We start from the raw sequence: 16353 nt of genomic DNA on the forward strand, positions 1-16353 counted from the left end.
CCAAACAAGAATTATCTCCCAAATAATATCTGAGAACATACTGTTATAGACTGATGCTATATTCTCTCTCTCACTACATAATTTTGAAGGGTAACTTAAGATATTTAAAGTGTATGGGGGCACCTGGGTAGCTCAGCTGGTTAAGTGTCCAGTGTCTGCTCAGGTCATGATCTCATGGTTCATGAGTTCAAGCCTCACATTGGGCTTTGTGTTGACACCTCAGAGCCTGGAGCCTACTTTGGATTCTGTGTCACCCTCTTTCTTTGCCCTCCTCCACTTGCTCTCTCTCTCTCTCTCTCTCTCTCTCAAAAATAAACATTAAAAATTTTTAAAAAAGATAGTTAAGTCTATGTGCATATGTCTGCACATGCATATATATGTATTTCTCTGTCTTAATATCCTGTTTCTTGTATATGTCCATATATGTGGAGACGTTCTCTATTCTTTTCATTAGTGGTAACTAACTGCAAAACTGCAGAAGTGTACTCTCAGATCTTATGGCAGAGGGAGGGAGATCCTGGGTGTAACATGATCCATCTCAGTCAGTATTTCTCAAATTTGATTGCATATTGGAATCTCCTGGGAAATGGAGACACTCAGATTTTTTTTTTTTTTTTTGGTAAAAATCTACCCAGGTTATTGTAAAGTACAGCCAAGTTCTCAGACCATTAGTTTAAAATCAGCAACTAGGTATTGCTTCTACTTTCTCATCCAATCCTTATTACCTAGATCCTGCCAATCTCTGAGTAAGATACTCTTTGAGTTTACTAATGTTGACAATTTTTTTTCTATTTTATCCTGTAACAATGTACATATTTGAGGAATGTCTACTTAATTCAAAGGAATTAATAATTGCTCATACCAACTACATATCAGGCACCATGCTAGCTACCAGTGGAAATACAAAAATGAATTCAGTGTAGCATCTGCGATCAAGTTGCTAGAACTATGTGGAAAGAGACAAACACATACATAAAGAGGTTTTCATTTCAGAAAGGCGTTAATGTAGTTTTCTCAACACTGGCTACACATTTAAATCACCTGGAGGGTTTAAAAAACCTGCTGATGGCCAGCCACACCCTCAGAAATGCTGTTGTTAAATGTGGGCTGCATCAGAATTCTTTAATGTTCCTCAGGTGAGTGACTCTCCAGAATTCACAGCCGTAAAGCAAAGTGCTATGGCAATGAGGAAAAGAGAGTTTTTTGAGGAAGAGGTAGCATTTAATGAAAGCTATTCATCATGAGCTAGAATCTCTACATGAATCTCCTTGTTTACTCATCACAGTGACCCTTGAAGTTGTTGTTACAATGATCTATTTTTTACAAGTGAATAAACTGAGTCACAGAAAAATTAATTCACTCTCCACGGCCAAGCAGGTGGGGGAGCTCAAGCTAGAACCCAGGGAGTCTGACTTTAAGGCTTCTTCTCCCACCTCTTATGCTCTTTTTCCTAATGGGAATTCAGGGAGTAAATGAATGAAAAGCACTATGGAGTAGTGTTTGCAGGCAAGGGCTCTGGAGCCAGTCTTGTGCCTGTTTGAATTCTGGCTCTGTCACTAACTAGCTGAGTCCCCTAACTTCTTTGTGCCTCGGTTTTCCCATATGTACCTTTGGAATAATAAGAGCACTTTTTTCATGGCGTCGTTGTGAGGATGAAATGAGTTGTTACATAAATATTAGGAATCATAATTGCTGTTCTGAGGGAAAGAACAACTATTAGGGTAACGGAAATGCCTGGTTGTGGAACAGTGAGGAATTCAGTGTGCTAGAGGATGGGAAGCAGAGTGGCCTCTAGTCAGCATGCCTGTAATTCTAGGTTCACATCCATTGCTCTACCGTAGTAATCAATAGTGCCTGCTTTTCTCTTACATGTGTCCCCGTTGGGACAATAAAGAGATCTACCATAGCTATAATATGTCGGGGGTAACAGCCCAGGTGAGAGGGTTAGAGGTATAACTACTCAGAAGACTTTGAGTTGGGAAGTGCTATAGTCAGAAAAAAATAAGGTCTGTGCTTTATAAAGATAACTCAGGCAACGGTGTGTTGTATGGATTGCAAATTACAAAACTTAACAGTTTCTAAATGCAAAGCGGTATAAACACGTGCCTTGAAAGATACGGTGGGCATTGGACATAAATTAAGGGGAGAAGGGTTGAAAATGGGATGAACCCTAGCAAGACTGAATCTATCATCTTTAAAGTCAGGTATCAAGCCAGGAATTGTTTCATTATTAAGGCCACGTGTGACCTGAAACACTCAGAAAGATCAGGCCTCAGTAAGCTTGGCCAAATTGCCAGTGGTGTGTGGGTTGGGATTTTCCTCACCACAGGAAAGAGCAATTCAGGACAGACTAGAAAACGCAGTGTCCTGTCTGTCTCTGTGGCCCATAGCCTGGAAGTGGGGACTAGGTGAGCAAGCTCAACTGTGCGATACTAAAGGAATAAAGAATTAAGAAAGAGGGGTCGTTGCTGTCAGCTCTTAGAACAAGTAACTGCCATTCATTTGAAAACACACCAGTGTGGCTCTTAGGAAATGCAGTTAAGTTTATCATTGTTTTCCTTACCTTGATTTTCAAGTCGATAAGATTTCTCAATCCAAGATCATTTTAAAAGAACATATCACTCTCATATAACATTCCAGGAACATGGCAAATAACAAGTGTGACTGTGAAGTGAACCTATGACTGGAAACTGAAGCCAGAATCTCTGCATTCCTTGCAAGTACCCATGGTTCCTTTAATTATATTCCGGGCTTGTAAACAGGAAAGTGTTTCACAGATGTAGAAAATCCAAGAGGTAAGCCAAAAAATATAATAAATATATGGCCTGGCAGAACCAAACTAGATTAAAGCAATATGATATACTAAGAGAGAGGAATATTTTGAAGAAATAGTAGCAACAATGGAATCATACTGAAAAAGCTACTTATTTGAAAAAGCTTAGTGACTGAGGAAGTGATCATCAATTTTGATAAATATAACAAAGATGTAGAAAATAAAATGAGGGGAAGGTCTACATGTAAAAAATCACAACTTTAAGTGAAAAATTAAGTCTCTTTGAGAGAGAGAGAGATTGAGAGAGAGAGAGGCATCCTAGAGTTCATTTCTTTTGTGGTGATAACTGAAAATATTTTATAATCCCTCTAATATGCTTCTATTAAATATCTCTTTCTTGTTTTACTGATTCATTTTTGTCTAAATTCTGAGGTTTTACAGATTCTTTAGTATTGTATTGCTTTTATTCAGATTTCCATCTATGTAATATTAAGTAAACTCTAATGCCAATATGAATTTCATATAATTTGGTAGTGAATCAGACCAACAACTTAAGAGGTAGTTTTCAGAGAAAGTCCAGTTGTGTTTAAAAACATCTGCAAAGTTGGGTGCCTGGGTGGTCAGCCGGTTGAATGGCCGACTTCAGCTCAGGTCATGATCTCGCAGTTTGTGAGTTCGAGCCCCGCGTCGGGTTCTGTGCTGACAGCTCAGAGCCTGGAGCCTGCTTTGGAATCTGTGTTTCCCTCTCTCTGCCCCTCCCTGTCTCGCACTCTGTCTCTCTCTCGAAAATAAATAAACATTAAAAAAAAAAACCTGCAAAGTACTTATTTCCCCATAATATCTTAAAGACACACGTAAAGTTGACTGAGGCTGTCAGACATGAAGTATTTCAATCTCAATCAAAGCTATCATTCCACAAGAGTAAGAATTTTTTCCATTTATTAGCAATGGACATGTGGCTTATCACTTGACTCATTAGCACACTTATGTGAACACAGCGAGCTCGTAATTTCCCAGAATTCCTTTCACTTCTCACTTGCTCTGGCAGAAAGTCACTGTGGTGACATCTGTTTCTTGTAGAGCTATCAAGAACGATAAGCAGCTTCTTGTGTTGCATAACTCATGGATTTTTCCCCCTATTCTCCAACAGCTAATATGCTCCTTTTCTGCCATATGGAAAAGATAAATACCAGAACCTAAAATATCAGAGTAGAAGAGAAATAAGAATGAAACTCTTTGAACACTGACCATGGAGGAAATACTTATGAAGTATGTTCAAAGGTGTTTGACTTTTTTGTTATTGTTATTAAATTAGTGATCACATCAAAAGTACGTTAGCTAGCAAAAAATTTCCTTTATGTTACTCTATTCAAAAATTCAAATGGGCACAAAGTGTTAAAACCATACCTCGTTTCCAGTTATTTATTGCTATGTAACAAAACACCCCAAAATTTGTTGGCTTGAAATTACGTTTTATTATTAAGCTAAGGACTCTAGCTCAACTGAGCCCAGCGGAGCCTTCTCAGCTGCAGTCCCTCACACAGTCGCACAATAGCTAGCGATAGAATCATCTGTAGACTGGACTTGACTAGATAATCATGATGGCTCACTCATGGCTAGCAGTTGATGAAAGTTGTTGGCTGGGAGCTCAGCTGGAACTGTAAACATTAGCACTTAGACCCAACCCACCTCTCCATGTGATTTGGGTTTCTCATGCCTGGTAGATTGGTTTTAAGATGGAATATCCAAAGAGCAGTGTCCCATGATACTCAGACAATAAGAGACAAAATTTCTTATGACCCAAAATCAGAAGTCATGTGGTATCACTTCTGTCATATTCTTTGGTTCAAAAAGTAAGCCACAATGTGAGCTTAAATTTGAGAGGAAGAAACCACACAATGGCCCAAATTGTAGGAGGCATGTCTCATTGGGGGCCTTTGAAAATAAGTTACCAGACCTCAAATTAAAACTTTCTATGGAAATCCAGAGGGAAACTACATGTAAAAAATACTTAAATTTAAAGAATTTAGAGATTCGGGACCCAATTTGATAGTCAACATCTAATTTCATTCAGTGTCTCTAAGATTATTATACACAATAATCAACTACATTGAGTTTCATCTTCATGATCATATGTTAATAAAAATATGTTTGTAAATCAGTTTTCACATTATTTCCATTACTGCAACATTTGAATTTTAGGTAAAAATTTTTCTCTTTTTTATTAATGATCACTTCAAATAATGATGGCTACCATTTATTAAGCATTTACAATGTTCCAGAAATTGTCAATCCTAAACAAGTCTGTAAGATAAATAAAATTATTATTCCAACTTTGTAAACTTATCACTAGAGAAAGGATTCAGAGATTAAGAATTTGCTAAGAATCACATAACTGGTGACTTGACCCTAGGGAATATGAATCCAAAGTTCATACTCTTAAATATAAAAGTTGCTCACAAAGTCCTGTACTTAGACACAGTATCTCAGTTACTAGTAATAAGGTCATGTTACCCTGCAATGGAATTTAGGGCAGAATTTTAAGCAGTGTCAATTTCCTCCAGCCAAAAACCACCAGGAATATACCTATACTTGAAGAAGCTGAGTATGTTACACATTGCACTGTTAAAGAACATGTAACACGGAAACATGAGGTGTCTCTGTAAGAGAGTTTTAGAAATAGCCTTAGTGTTTGGGCTTTGGTGGGGTGACTTTGAGGATGGCTTAAGGAAGTGGGGATTTGTTCTAGATTAGATGCTGTCAGAAAGCAGGAGCAAATCGATGATTGGGTAAGTCAAAAAAGCCTATACATAAGAAGTGCAGATTAGAGTGATGATAAAGCTGTAATTGGCAAAGAAGTATCAGTCACTCAAGTTAGTCAGGAGAGAGAGACGCTTGGTATTTTGTGGTTTGCACAATGACCTCGTTTTTGTTGGCATTTAGACAAAATTATGAAATGGTCTTGTTTTTGTCTCAGTTTATCATGGTTTCAGAGTGAACTTGTCTCATGTTGGTGTACTGTGAGATTTGTTTATGTCCAAAAGGAGAACAACATGGCCCAGCTGTGCAGGCCAGATCAGCTTCTAAGAACACAGAGGACTTGCTATGAGTGTCAGACTGGTTCCTAGATGTCAGGGACTGCTTTTATTATTTCTTAGTAGGGTGACTTTTTTGCGCGAATATAGTGTGTCCTATTTATTTGACATTATTTTACTTTAACACTTAGGGTGCTGAATCAACTATCTAAACAAAAATACTGTATATGTATATGCAACTTATAATCTTTAAGTGATATTACTAATACAAATATTTTATTAAAGATAATTTTACTTTTAACAATCAATATACAATATGCATCAGATTTTTAAATGTGGTATCATTATATTTTGGAGGAAAGCTTTCCTGCAAAAGAACAAATATCTGAATTTTTAATGAGATTAAGGAGATAACGTTTAATTTATTGACACACTGATTTTATATTAATTAGGCATATGTTTTAATATTTATATTAAGGTGTTACTTTCACATTAATTGCTTTTGGCGTTATTTGCTATAACATTTACACTAAAAGAAAAGATCAGGGGTTTTGTAATCATATACTGAGAAGTCAACATGATACATAAGATTCATAGGAATTCTGTTTTAGGTTAATTGTTGGTAATATACTGGAACCAGATGAAGGCTTTTTATCCTACTTGGCCATCTTGGCTGACTGGGTTAAAAGCCATTAAACCTTAAGGCAGGGTTTAGAAAATCAGATGGGACACCATACAGCAGTTGCTAGAATTCAGTATTTGGGCTAAGGAGCATTACAAGGTACTTTGGTAGGAAAAAAAAGAAAGAAAGAGAGAAAGAAAGAAAGAAAGAAAGAAAGAAAGAAAGAAAGAAAGAAAGAAAGAAAGAAAGAAAGAAGAAAGAAAAGAAAAGAAAAGAAAGAAAAGAAAGAAAGAAAGAAAGAAAGAAAGAAAGAAAGAAAGAAAGAAAGAAAGAAAGAAAGGAAGGAAAGAAAGAAAGAAAAAGGAAGGAAAGGAAAGAAAAGAAAAACCCATTTCTAGTTCCTAAAATATACTAAGTTTCATTTCTTGGACTATATCTTCCTTTTTATACTTCAAGATTCTGGCTCAGTTCTTAACTCCTTTGTTTGAAATAAATGCCCTTTCTTAGAGAACCTTATGATCCTGTTCACAGCTCTATCTGTATTTTTGTCTGTCTCCTTCGCTAGACTATGGACACTTCAAGTATGAGGTCATTCATCTCCTTACCTCGGTGCCTAACACAACATTTGGCATTTAATGGGTGCTCAAAAAAAAAAAAAAGCCTATTGAATGAATAAAGGAATGAACAAATGGATATTTTTATTCTCAGTTCATTAATAAATTGGCTTAAAAATTTTTCTTCCTCATAATTAACAAAGTTGTTAAACTCTGATAAATGAAATTGAAACAATTCCATGAAACACTACAATAAACAGTTTACTTTAAAAATAAAGTGATATTCTAACTTATGTATGATCTCACTTACTAATCTTTGATGTGAAATTGCATCTTTTTTTTTCTGCACCCAGAAAACAAGATAGATGTTTTCTAAAGACAGTTTTATTGTTTTGTTTTTGGAATTTGTTTTAGAGAATGCAAAACAGGTGTGGATCATCTGTTGTCATTTAAAGAAACTTATAAACACATTTTTGAGTGTATATTTTAGAAAACACATGCAAAATGAACTTAATTTCCAATGTAAATAAAATAAATATTGGTATTTATAAATACTACATTAAAGTCTTTTAAATTAATATCATAACTTCAAAATAATAAACTCCAGTGGCTAGTGTATTAAGAGAAGAACAAATAAAGTAAACTTGTTAATTCAAAAATGTTTATAGTCAGATATACTCAGACTGTTATTCAAGACAAATACATAATATTTCTTTTGAAATCAGATTTTGCAAAAAAACTTTTGTTCTATAAATTAGTAGATGACAATTATGGGATTTACTTTGTTTTGTTGATTCTTCCCATTGCTAAATTTAAAATTGTCAAACTAAAAAAAGACCACCACCACCAACAATAAATACTTCCAGGAATTCAAGTGCACCAATAAATAATAATTCCATAAAGTATAATACTAACTGGATTAATTTTTGCATCTCTTACAATCCCATGTGTAAAGAAGATCTTGTTGGTCCATAAATATTTTGAGAGAAATGTAAGAAGATATTCAAGAAGGAGTCATTTTTCTTTGTTAAAGAAGAAACTTAGAAATATTTTACTCATGGGGCACCTGGGTAACTCAGTCAGTTAAGCATCCGACTTCAGCTCAGGTCATGATCTCACAGTTGATGAGTTTGAGCCCCACGTAGGGCTTTGTGCTGACGGCTTGGGGCTTGGAGACTGCTTCAGAATCTGTGTCTCCCTCTCTCTCTGCCCCTCTCCCACTCACACTCTCTCTCGCTCAAGAATAAATAGGCATAAAAAAAATTTTTTTTAAATAAATACTTTACTCATGCTTCCTGATAAGTGCATTGGAATTGTTTCCATCATTAATTAATTAGTTAATTAATTAAAAAAAACAAATGTAGCCAACTCCATAAAATATAGTTTAACCTATAATTTAATTTAGAAGCAGAGGAAATATTTCAACAATTTTCTAAGTCATTTAAAATGAATGTATATAATTAATAACTTAAAGACTTTAATAATTTAATAATTAGCAAAGTTAACAGCCAATTACGTAAGTAGTACTAAAATGAAATTCAAAAGTTATATAATGAACCATACAAATTTTTAAAGCATAATTTAGATATTTTTATGGACCATATTTCTAAGGGGGAACAAAGTCCTAAAATAAAGATTATAAACATATATTCTTGACTTCGTTCATGTTTTTCAGCTCTTTAGCATCTCAGAAAAACAGGTACTGTAATAAATTCCTTTTTTATTATAATATATGTGAGAAACATGGCAAGTCATTTGCAAATATTTTATGCCATTATAAAAGGGAAATACTTCACTGCTAATAGAGATCTCACAGAATAGCCACAGCACACTCAAACCTTGACAGTTGGAAATATTTTTTCTTAGATTAAAGGCCATCATTTGATCAGAAATTCCCATTGCTAAGCGCATGAATATTTGAAAATTTTTATCCTATTTGTAAGAAATACTCTATAGTAGAACACAGTTCATAACCAAATTTTAAGGGTAATTTACCAAATACTTGTAGTTGAGCATTTTTGGTCTAAGTTATGTTGCTGGTGATTATTTGAAGGATTAGAATGATTGTAACTGGACTCTAAGCCTACAACATTAACAACTCACCTTTATTAAAGTACTTTCCATATGGAAAATAGATATGTTATGATAACAACTTACATTTAGAGAGGTTAAGTAATTTGCACAAGGTCACAGGACTAGTAAGTTGTAGAATCAAGATTTAAATCCAGGCAGACTGTCTTTTGTACACACATGCTGAATCTCTACACTGTACTGTCTCCCTATAGAGCATTGGGTAGTTCTCCTTTTGTAGATAAGAGAGCCAAGGACCACTGGGTTAAAATAACTTGTACAAAGCCATATAGTAAATCTTTGTCAAGGCAGAACAAAGCCCACATAGTTTACTCCAAGTCCCCAAATTTTCCACTATGACAAACAGTTCCCCACCTCTCCAGAAGCTCTAGTTTCTCTCAGCATCATAGATTTCCACTTCTCTTGTCCTATTCACCTCATTCTAAGTCCTGTGCCTTTTTCCAAGGGCCAACCTCCTTGTTTAATCCATGGCCAGCCTCATACAACATTCTAGATCCACCTGTACTTTGGTTAAGGCCATTTGACCAAAGTGAAAAGGCCCTGGACTAGGCCAGCTAGGCAAGAAAGTTGCATTTTTAGACTGGCAAAGGGATCTGATGAGAGACAGTAAGGAGAATGAGAAATCTCAGAAACATACAGTATAGGAGTGGGAGGAATTAATCTGCAAAACAGAGAATCCTTGGAAAAAGAGGAATTTTCTGGTTCTGAATATTTGAAGAGTGATGCACTAACTACCCTTGCCCTTCTGGTTCCATTCTCCACTTATATTCACCCTGTGTCCTGGATGCTTACCTGTATACATCGCACCAACAGGTTCTCTTTCCTCTGGCAATAAAAGTCACCAGAAGGAAGAAGGAGTGTGAGGTCAGATATTTGTTCCCTAGTTCCCTTCTTGCAGGGTCATTTGGCATGGCTATGAAATTCTTCCAAAGATTCCCTCCAATCAAGCTATTTGCTCTTAGGCTATCCTCCCTGAGTTCCAGGAACTAACTTTTCTCCCTCTCCCTTCAAAACTAGCAGTGATGATGGTCCTGTTCCACTGTTACTCCCCTTGTATTATATGCTCTAAGCAGTTTCTCCAGTCCCTGGACTGATACAGGAGGTCTGAAAGATGGGTGAGAATTAATAAAATCTCAATGGCAGCAAGTAGAGAATACAGAGAGATGTATTTCAATGAAATATTAAGACGGATTTTCTGAAGAATATCAATGTGTTGTGCAGTCTGAGAAAACACTCATCTTCATCATTTGAAGATAAAAATCAGGCAATGAGACCATTCAATACAGTTAAAAATTCTGAGGGAAGGCCCCGAACTCCCAAGAAATCAAGTCAGAAGTAAATTTGTGCTTGTTGAAAGTATACTAAGTGCTGTAGAAAGTATTGCCATTTAAAAGCTACTCATTAAAAAAAAACAGTTTTACTCTGGTTAGACCCAGTCTTTGTATATTATTTTTTAAAAGAAGGGTCAAATATAAAAGAAAACTAATTAATATATATTTATATTTGTACTTATTATATACTAAGAATTTTGCTAAATATTCTCTTTTAACCTCAGTTTTAATTTATATAGAGCATTAGTCAACCTGTTTGGGTATAAAGTTCTAAGTTTTGAGAAATATATATAGTCATGTTACCACCACTAAAATTAAGGTATAGAATATTTCCATCACACCAGAAAACTTCTTTGTGCCCATTTGTAATCAATTCCCTCCCCCAAACCATAGACCTGGACCCTGGCAAGCAGTGATCTGACTTTTGTACTTACTGGTTTTTGTTTTTCTAGAATTTCATGCATGTGTAACTTTTCTGCAACATATGGAGCCTTTCTGTCAGAATTCTTTTAATGCAACAGTTTTGATTGTCTTCCATATCAGTGCATTTATCAATAGCTTGTTCCTTTCACTGACAAGAACTACTATAGTATGATTTCTCTATTTACCTGTCAATTCACTTTTGGGTTATTTCCAGTTTTAAATGATTACGAATAAAGCACTTATTGGGGTAAGGTTTTTGTGTTAAGCTATATTTTCATTTCTCTTGGGTAAATACATAAAATGAGATCATCGGGTCATATGGTAAGCGTATATTAGGAATTTTTCAAACTGTTTTTCCTGTGCTAAGTGGTTGTAAGTATTATTTAATCCTTAGAATCCTAAATCTTTATTATCTCTTTCAAATCTTAGAGAAGACTTGTGATTTCCTTCCATTTTATGGATAAGAAAAACGAAGTTAAAGAGATTAAGTGATTTGTGCAGGGCTGTGTGTATAATAAGCTGTAAGCTCAGGATTAGAACCCAGACACTGTAGCTTATGCATAGAAAACATGACTACAGTGAGTAGCTTTTTATAAGACAAATATTGTAGTATGCATTGATTATGCACCAGTCCTTGAAAATTTAAGAGTTAAAATAAAAGCAACAAAAGTATATGCCCTCAGGGATATTACACAAAATCTTCATACTCAGTTCAGAGTTAGATGCCAAACTGCTTGACTAAAAGTATAACATCTTAGAAGTACAGAGAAAAATATAGATTTAAAATCTAGCCGTAGATGATGACCTAGCCTGGAAGTAGGAATAGTACTTAGAACTCAGACTCTCTAGTTCTAAAATGTTTTTATTTTTTATTTAATTTTGAGAGATACAGAGAACAGGGGAAGCAGAGAGAGAGGGAGAGAGAATCCCAAGCAGGCTCTGCGCTGGCAGCAAAAGGGATGTAGAATGTGGGGGGCAAACTCGCAAACTGTGAGATCATGACAAATCAAGAGTCAGACATTTAACTGACTGAGCCACCCAGGTGCCCCAGACTCCCTAGTTCTAAACCCAAGCTCTGCTATTTTCTAGGAAGGCAAACTTAGGTTACATAATCTCTCAAGTCCATACTTTCTTCATTTATAAAATAGGGATAGGCATTTTTATTTGGATTAAATGAATTAACATGATGCGGCATTTAGAACAGTGTCTGGCACATAGTAAGAGCTCAATAAATGTTAGTTATTAACATTATCAGGGACATATTGTCAATTCCAGTCCAATTCCCAAGTTGGCCTCTTGCCTGAAATTCATTTAAGTTCAGTAAGATCTCTATCTGTGAATGTGTTTATTTATTTTCTTCCTTGTTCCAGCAGAGTTTAAGATTGCATCTGTCAATATTAGTGAGCTGAAGCTTACCTAAAGATAACAAATGATGACATTTGGATTTTCTTCAACTTGGGAGTTTTAAGATTCAGCCTCATACCAGTAGAATAATCAATAGGCACTTCATACATAATAATATAGTGAGTAAAATATCCCATCTATATTTATCAACTTTTATGCCTATGTAAAATTACTAAGTCCCCTACAATAGCACTCCATTTCTTTACTTCTGGTTTACAAAATAAGAACATAAGGCATTGACAGTTAAGGTATGTCAATAGCAAGCTTAGTGTTAAAGACAGAAATGGAATTAAATACTGATAAGATGTCTGTCTCCTTTTCACATGCCAAACCAAACTGACCTCACACACACACACACACACACACACACACACACACACACACACACATAAATATATATACATTATACATATATATATGAGTATATGTTTATCTCTGTATATAATACATATACATAAAATAACATACTTTCATTAATAAAAAGAGTTCTGCATTTGAATTAATTTTCCAACCTTAGAGTTTTGGAATCCTTATAATTTTCAATACATTATAAAACAACTATAGTGAACTTTCTTACCTTTCTGTTGTTATTAATATAGTATGAGAGATAGAAAGAAAAAGTATGAAACCTCTAAATTTACTCTAGAAAGATAAAATTAAAGAGAAAAATTCACAAGTTGAAAATTTTATATTCTCTCAATACTTAACAGTATATCTTTTAGAAATCATTTTTGTCAATTTGAGACAATTTTTGGTAGTTATCCAGAGTATTTATGTAGTGTAAGATAAATCCATTTTGTCAAGGCATGCACACACAAAAACCCTAAAATATTTAAAAGAAGAATTCAATAAGCCACTTGAATGAAACCATCACAAATGTGAATTATGCATGTGAAATAGGCTCAGATTATTTTCAGTGAATTTCCCATCATTTGGATTCACCTGAAGTTTGAGCCTATAAGGTCTTGAAGGAAACTTAGCTTGGAGTGAAATTTAGTAAGGCAGAACTAAGCAGGCGAAGCCAAGTGATGAGAGCTGTCACTAGATCTGCCATGGGATAAAATTGGCAGGTTTTGCTTGGCTATGGCCACAGGTGGAACGTAATTTTGATGGCTTCATCTACAATTCTCTTGAGCATTTTTTTTTCCACATCATGGAAATCTGCTTCAACTCAGTTTGACAGATGGATATCCGATTTGTTGAAATGTGGGAGCCCCACTTTCAGGAATGAAAGAGACATGGCCATCAGTCTTCCTGGAAACAGAAAAACAAAGTCAGTAAGTTATGACACAAGGATATCTGTTGCTTGGTTTCCTCTTCCTATCCCCAGGCATGCACTGTGCAAACTATAATATATGCATTGCCCCTGCAGATAATCCCATTCAACTAGTTAGGTTTAAGAAGAATGGAAGAATCAGATGAGTTGTAGAAATAAATTCTAGATTTACCGAATTGCATTTTACATTATTCTATACAACATGTACAGTGTGACTTTGCTCTGCATGTTCATTGTCACTGAAAGAAAATAGGGCCTTTGTTCTATTCCCCAGGATCAACTGAAAGAGTTGATGTTCATGAAGATAGTTGAAGATTACTTTTGAGATTATGTGATGTTGCTATTTGGAATTTCAATTTTATTCAGAATTTTAATTTTATTCAGAATTTGAAAATGGGAATGTTCAATCATGAATATCGCATTTACTAGTTCTCCTTTCCTACTGCTCCTATCTTTGTAAATTGTGTTATCACTTCATACATTTGGAAATGCAGGACCTAAAAAGGCTGATTGGAGAGATAAAATGGCATCTTAGATAAGATTGTCTTTCAAGAAATTTTATTTTTAAAACAAATTGGCTGGGGCACCTGGTTGGCTCAGTTGGTTAAGCATCCAACTCTCAATCTTGGTAGGTCATGATCTCACAGTTTGTGAGATCGAGCCCTGCACCAGGCTCTGTGCTGACAGTATGGAGCCTGCATAGGATTCACTCTCTCCCTCTCTGCCCCTCCCCTGCTCATGAACACACACACACACACACACACACACACACACACACACTCAAACAAATACACTTAAAAAAGAAACAAAACAAATTGACTGTATTTTTTGATTGACAATCTATACAAATATGTATATGTGCAAGATTTCTCAGATTTTTGTTTTGCTTTGTTTTGTTTTGTCACCTGTATGACCATATATGATCCCACAGGAAAGAACAAACAAACAAAACCCAAACAAACAAAACCTCCGTGCTCAGTTTTTACTGAAAGATTGATAGTGCCCTGATAGTAACGTGCTCCCCACTTGAGACATTCTTGCTACCACATATCCCCAAGGTGTGATCCTTCTTTTGATTTCTTCTCAGAAGTTACTTGATTAGAGATTTTCTTGCCACACCCACTTTAACTGCCTCATTTTCTATCTACCTCTCTGCTTTGTTTTTCTTCATAACATTTATTTGTGTATTGTTTGTCTCCCCTTCTGGCATATAAGCAGCATCAGAGGAGATACTTAGTCTGTTTTTCTTGTTGTATACAAGTACCTACAACTGTGCCTGACATATAGTATTGGTTCAATAAATATTTGTTGAATTAATAAAGATGGATTGGCCCCAGGGAAAACAAGTGAATAAATCTGGTACCATCCCAAACTTCCTTGTATACACACCTTCCCTTGTAATTTCTCTGTTCTTATTTTCTCTTATCCCAGTTTCAATCAAATCAAGAAGGGTTCTAACATCTGTCCTGGTTTTAGATTTGTCCTGTGACATCTCTGTCTGTATCCAGGCCAGGCCTGAATCCCTCTGCTGTATATCTATTGCAGGACATAGCTTTTGGGAAGAGATGGCGGTTTTAATCCATGCTTTTTTCTTGGCCTCAGAATTAAACCTGAAAAAATCTCCAGAGGAGATTCCATCAGATTCCTGATAGTTTTTGAATTTGAAAAAAAAAAAAAAATAGCTTTGTCCAAGTTTTGAATAGCTTTGTACTTTCATTTCTTCATCATTCTTGTACTTGGACATGGCTCAGATAAAGTTCCTCTTCCTCCTTTCCACAAAGATTGCCTCTCTTTCCATGGATGTAAAAAAACCCCAGATTTTCCAGTACTTTTGAATTTTGTTTTATTTGGTATTTAAAGATATTTTCAAATATGAAACTTAAATTCATGTCGAGCTTGCTGAATTCCTAAGTCAATCCCTGTTACTCCAGCATTTTTCTATCAGTGATTATGACTCCATATTAAAAATGTCCCTGTCTACACTTATCAGAGTATAAGTGTCAAGTTGCTTCCTTAGACTTTCAACAAAAACTTACTTATCTAGCTCCCAACTACCTGGCTGTTAATGGCCAGATCAGAAAAGCCTCTCTGTTTCAGATGGCGCTGAAAGAAAACATGGGGGAGTAACTTGATTGAGAGACACAATAGACATCTGTTGATAAAGCCACTGGAAGTACTGTCCCAAATGTGAGTGTGTTTGCAGTTCAATCTTTTCTATCCTCCACGGTAGACAACAAAAGTATCCTCAAGGAACTGGAGAGGATTTTTCTTGTCAAGAGAAAACTACATGGACTTGAATCCATCAGGCACATTTTAATATTGAGAAAGTTGTATCTTGTCTTAGAAATAAAAGGGTAGAGTTTCAGTGGTAGGCCAGAACTGGAAACACATATGCACATGTTTTCTTAGTATCCTAAAAGTGTTCTGTAGGGTAAAATTGAACACATTGAAATTCTGTTTTTCTTTAAAAATATATACTTTAGCAACCTAGTTTTGTTTGGTTCTCAGAATAATTCTACCATTAAATCTATTACTGTTAAGTAAAACTTTCTTTTGCTGAACTATGTGTACCTAAACTCCATATTATTAATTTAATTTGCTGTGGACAACTTCACCCAGTAGATTTTATTGCTATATATAGATATATTTTTTTCCAGTTACCTATTCTATAAGCCCAGGAATCTTTGCTTTTTCCTCACTTAAGACATAAGTCAAATCCACATCTATTTAGGTAAATTTAAATGCTCAGGTTTGATCAATAAAAGAAAGCTTACTTCACATTGGTAGTATTTAAATATATTGTGAGGATGGGGGTAGAGAAGCATTCATTTTTTTTCATAACTC

General features: G+C 35.2%; 1 long non-coding RNA gene across 3 annotated transcripts in view; it reads left to right on the forward strand.

The window, feature by feature from the left end:
* The window catches only part of LOC111556365, a 140842-nt gene that overhangs the window by 71683 nt on the left and 52806 nt on the right, over positions 1–16353 (forward strand). For all 3 annotated transcript variants that reach the window (XR_002735842.2, XR_006584955.1, XR_006584956.1), the window contains exon 3: positions 2641–2795. This is a non-coding gene — a long non-coding RNA (uncharacterized LOC111556365). The remainder of the gene's footprint in view (positions 1–2640; positions 2796–16353) is intronic.

Source organism: Felis catus, chromosome C2, assembly GCF_018350175.1.
Source record: "Felis catus isolate Fca126 chromosome C2, F.catus_Fca126_mat1.0, whole genome shotgun sequence".
In the NCBI taxonomy this organism is placed as follows: Eukaryota; Metazoa; Chordata; class Mammalia; order Carnivora; family Felidae; genus Felis; species Felis catus.